Here is a 6,000-nt window from a genome sequence, read left to right as displayed (position 1 = left end):
ATTCAAGGGGATATATTCTTCATGTATCACAACGTAAGTTGTTCTCACTCATTATAAGTTAAATACATGATTTAGATACGGATTAAAGTAAGGAAATTAGTAGAAACTTGGAGTTTGGGGAAAAACCTAGAAAATTAGTATTCTTGGATTTTGACCACGATTTTGGACATGAAGTTGAGAGTAAATCATATATTTGAGTTCTTGAGGTTGTGGGCAAACTTTATCTTCGAAAAATTTTGGAACCCGGGCACGTGGGCCCGAGGGCAATTTTGTCAACTTTTCGATCGGGGTTAGAAATTGTTATAAATTGGATTATTATGAGTAATTGAGCATAAATTAATGGGTTTGCATAATTATTGGCTACTTTTGGAGCGTTTTGCATCGATTTGAGCCTTCGCAAGGGCGTGGAATGCCGGTTATGGAACTTCGGAGCGAGGTGAGTCTCCTTTCTAACCTTGTAAGAGGGAATTGTCCCCATAGGTGAATTAATTGGATATGTGCTTCTATTTGTTGGGGCTACGTACGCACGAGGTGACGAGAGTCCGTGCGTAGCTACTATTATGCTTAAGTCCGGGTAGTTTAGGACTCAAAGGCATGCTTTACTTGTAATATTTGCAACCTTGTTGTCAATTTAAAATGCTTAAAGCATATCGAACTTTGTAAATAAATTTCTAAAAGACTAGATATCGTTTTCTTAACTTTTGAATGAGAAATTTACCCTTCCTTGAATAATTTCTCCTTGATGAATTCTTGAATGACTGCTTGAATGTGTTTATCTATTGTGGAACGGGCCGAACGCCTCAGTAGATTAAATAGATGCATCTATGGTTCGTGCCATTCGACCATCTGGCAGTGCACAGTTTAAATATTGTTGGATCGGGCCGTACGACCTCGACATGGTTTGCGTATGCTTGTATTGTTTGACTTGCAAATTTATAAATGATGATATTGCCTCCCTGTCCTGAGATAAATGTATAAATGATGAAAACAAATTTGGAAATTTCTTATTAATAAAAGAATTGTTTACCTGCTTCATGCTACTGAATTATAGCCGTTTATAATAAAATCCTCGATTTACTATATTATTGGTATATTATTAGTGGACCACTAGTAAGTGTCAAAGTCGACCTCTCGTCTCTACTTCTTCGAGATTAGATGGGATACTTACTGGGTATGCGTTGCTTTCGTACTCATGCTACACTTGCTGTGCATTTTTGTTGCACAGGCACATGTATGTCTAGTGGCCTAGTTTGGCGCAGCGACATGGTTGATACAGAGACTTAGGTGAGCTGCACTTCTCGAGACGACCCGCAGTCAGCAGAGTATCCTTCAGAGTACTGTATTGTATTTTCTCTATTGTCCAATCTGTATTCCGGACGGTTATTATATTATAGTGTTTCCTAGAAATTGCTCATGCACTTGTGACACCGTGTTCTGGGATGATTATGGGATTCAATATTAAGTTTGTTAAAGACATCATTATTTATTCAGTGAAATCCATTACTTATTGTTTAATGTATAAATGAAACGATTTCAAAATATTAAAATGAGAAATTACTAGTTATTTGGTGTTGGCTTGCCTGACAGTGGTGTCCGGTGCCATCACGACCTTTAATGGATTTTGGGTCGTGACAACTATGTATTCTTCATTCTCCTCCACCAATAGTTCTGCCTCAAATCCTAACACATCTTAGCGGCACCCAGATGAATGAAGTACCGCGAACTGTAGGCCTCCTAAAAAATCAACTCATGCAACCCATCTACATTGGGCTCATATAACCAGCTCCTGCATCCGCAACACACCGTCATCCCTGCCGTGCAAAACTATGTCCTTGAGGACAAGCATATGGGGGTCGTCATACTGACGCTCTCTGATATGATCATATAACGAGGACCGAGAAACCACACGGGTCAAAGTTGACTCGGCTCCGAAACATCGAATCTAACAAACTGGTTGGCCAAGGCCTGAACATCTAATGCTTATGGCCTCTCCGCTGCCGGTAGATATGCTAGACTGCCCAAGCCCTCTGCCTTACGACTCAAGGCATCGGCCACCACATTGGCCTTCCCGGGATGATAAAGAATGGTGATATCATAGTCCTTAAGAACCTCTAACCACCTCCACTGCCACATGTTAAGATCCTTTTGTTTGAACATATGTTGTAGACTACGGTGGTCGGTATAGACCTCACAAGGGACATAGTAAAAATAGTGCCGCCAAATCTTCGAGGCATGAACAATAGCTGCTAAATCCAGGTCGTGGACAGGATAATTCTTCTCATGCACCTTCAGCTGTCTAGATGCGTAGGAAATCATCCTACCGTCTTGCATCAACACCATGTCGAGGCCAACACGTGACACATTAACAGTACATAGTGTAAGATCCCAAACCGGTAGGCAACACCAACACTAGGGTTGAAGTCAAAATAGTCTTGAGCTTTTGAAAGCTCTCCTCACACTCCTCGGTCCATCTGAACGGAGCACCATTCTGGGTCAATCTGGTCATAGGTGCAACAATAGATGAGAAACCCTCTACGAAACTGTGAGCACGTGATTTTTGCCCCATATATGAATTACTCCCAAAAAATTCAAACAAAATAATTTCTTTTTATTATTTTGTAATTTTGTGAATTTTTGTGTTATCTTCTGTTAATTTGTGTGCATTTTATTTGTGCGTTTATTCATACAAAAATCTAAAAAATACACTTGGCATTAGCATGTAGGGTTAATTTCGTATTTTAGGATTAATTAGTAATTAATATTACAAAATAAAGAAAATAAAAAATGGTTCTTTGCATTTCTACTTTTAAACATTAGAAATTAGTTAGTTTTGGTAATTTTAGAGTCAATTTGAGTTTTTGTTTTTAATTTAGCATTTAACAAAGATCAGAAAAATATAAAATACAAAAGGAAATAGAAAAAAAATAAATAAATAAACAATTGAAATAAAAGAAAGCAAATGAAAGGCTGTTTAAAGACCCACGAATTGGGCCAAAAGTCACCCCCAGCTCAGACCCAATTCCACCCCAAACCAACCCCCAGTCCAGGCCCAATTGCCCACCCCATCCTTCAACCAAACGATGTCGTTTGGAGCCGATTTGATCTGAGCCGTCGAGGTTCTTTCGATCAAACGGCTCAGGGGTGGGGTGGGCTAATATATTAATGTCCAAACGTTCACCACCCCCCCTTTTCCCATTTCTTCCTCACCTCAGAGACCCTCCAAACCCTAATCCAGCCGCCACCCAATCCCATCGCCGGTGATGGCGGCGCCGGTGTCCAAACTACCCTAAATTAACACCCCTTGTTCCCCTCGTCCCCTTCTTTCCAAATCTGTAAATGGTTTCCCTCGAACAAGCCTAGAACGCGTCGAATCTTCGTTTGAAGTTTTTCCGGCCATGACGCAACCTCCTCCAAATCACCCCAAATTTACACCGGTGAATCTCCTCCGTTCCCTCTTTCCAATGACCTAAGAATCACCCCTCGAATTTGGCCGGAACTGTTCGAATTTCAATTTGAGTTTTTCCGGCCAAAACCCTAAGTGCTCCGAATTACTCCAAATTGGCCCCACACGATCTCCTCCCCTTCCTCATGATGCTTCTATCATTGTTGATGCTCAAATATCACCGGAAAACCCTAATTTGGAATTTGGAAATAAGAGACTAAATCAGTGAGTTTTTCGAGTTTTTCTTTTTTTTAAGTTCTTTTGTCGCTTGGCTCTCATAATTTTTAACTGATAGTTTAGTGTTCGTTTAGTTTATTTTTGATCCCATTCTGAGTTTAATTTTCTACTTGATTTTCTTTTGTTGCTTGTGTAGTTTAGTTTGATTTGATTCTTGATTCCAGTTTAGTAAATTGTTCTTTTAGCTTAATGATAATCATGTTAGTTTAATTGTGATTGTGATTTTTCTGTCGATTTGGTAAAATTTGTTCTTATTCACTTCAGTATTACTCTTAAAGGAATAATTGATCTTCTGATATTCTTGTTTTACTTCAATCTTGGTTCAATTAGTTAAGTCTTAGTTTGTTAGTCTTAGCTTGAATTAGGATTAGTCTTCAGTATGTTGATAATTCAGAGATTAGGGAAAACAACAAAAGGTAACAAGTTATTGCGGATTCTGAGAAAGAAATATTACAGTATTTAAACACATAGTACAAGAATATAAATCGTGTCCCAAAATTGGGTGCCTCGTTGTGCCCGAGGTAGGCCTAGCGACAAGTTGATTTGGAGAACTTATAATGCTAAATGCCTCATTTTATTGATAAAAACAAGACGAATCCCAAAACGACACTAAAATTGTAGGAAATAAAAAAAAATGTCACTAATGGTCATTGGCCATACTACATTTAAAGCAAAAGAAAAGAATCCTATCTATTTCGTCCCAGAAGGACCTTCCCCGTGTTGAATATTCTCGTTGATCAGATCCTCCAGCTTTTCGCTAGCCTTGATGACCCTCTCTTTCCATTCATTGATTTGGTCACTTGATGGGAGATTCCTCCACCAGGTCAGCAAGTGTGAGGGCGTGCTAACCATACCAAAGTTGGGGACTTCGTCATTCATTTCCTGCAAAACAAAATGGTTAGACCCTTACCCCCACCGGACTCGACTATTTAGACCAATAATTAGCATAGACATCATTTAGTTCTCCAAATAAATGCACAGAATATGGTGGTGTCCGTTTGGGTCCCAGGGGAACCCAGTGGACTTTGGACAAGGCTATCTTAAAGAGTCATTATGTGGACAGCATAACTGACTCGACTAGGTTTGACAGTGATGCATGTACATTTTTAACAGAATAAGGTTTCTACGGGGTACTAGACCGGTACCCTTGAGCGGACAACTCAAGAGGGAAAGGCACGGAACCGTCGACTGCACCGCTGATCGACTAGTTTTACCGCAAATATGCCTTTTCAAAATTTAGGGGGTAATAATATCGGAAGAGCGCATCAACTCATCAAGCGTTGCTATGGTATTTGTTTGGCACGAGTGGAATATGATGTTGAAGATGCAATTACAAGAATGAAATAAATTGTCACGTATTTTCACGTTCATAATGATTACAATAATTGCTCAGAAATTACAAGATCATATAGGGCTTTTGTGGGGATACAATGAGGGCTTTTAGTAAGCGACGAAGGAAGGAAAGGAGGAAAAAGGGGAAAAATGCTCTCGGCGCACGATAAGCCAAGGCAGGCTAACGTGCACCACTGATGGCTAGGCGACGAAAACAAACTACTCCGGCGACCGCTGCTACTACGCCGGTGAACTCGATGATGCAAACTGTCACTCCATTAACGTTTGGAAGTTTCTTACCAGCTTAACTTCAAACAATTGAGGAGGAAAGTGAGCTACATAAAGTCGATGAAAAGAATAGTGATCAATGGAACAGTAACATAGTGAATCCAACAAAGGAAACTCAGAAAGGTAAGAATCAGCTGCCAACAAGTCCGAAGAGACTACAATTCTCTGAGGCTGGTTCTTCAAAGCACAATCCAGATCTAGATCTTGCAGAAAATGCAGGAAAAAAGATGGAGAAGACCATACATGCAAAAGAGGTTCGACAGCAAAATCGAATCTCCCATATGGGGATGAGGCTAGAATATATTCCACCAAGTCACAGGGATGGAAAAGTAGTCATTCAAATTGAGGAATCTGATGTACGTGAGCTGAAGGATTATTGGGAAAATGCTCTAATCGGCTATGTACTGGGAGACACTCCGTATGAGAGATCTATGGTGAGTTATATTGAAACAGCTTAGGATTTTATTACTAAACCCCAACTTTTATACCACCAAGATGGTTACTATGTGTTTAGATTCACCACCATGGAGGATAGGGATTCAGTTGTTCAAGCAGGTCCATATACGTACCATAACAAGCCATTTATTTTGCAGAATTGGGAGAGAGATTTCCATTTTGATCCTAAATGTATCACTACTATTCCCCCGTGGATTCACCTTCCTAGTTTATCGGCTGGATATTGGACTGCTGATGCTTTAAGA

This window comes from Nicotiana attenuata, chromosome 12 (genome assembly GCF_001879085.1).
Source record: "Nicotiana attenuata strain UT chromosome 12, NIATTr2, whole genome shotgun sequence".
In the NCBI taxonomy this organism is placed as follows: Eukaryota; Viridiplantae; Streptophyta; class Magnoliopsida; order Solanales; family Solanaceae; genus Nicotiana; species Nicotiana attenuata.
Note: the sequence above shows the minus strand (reverse complement) of the source record.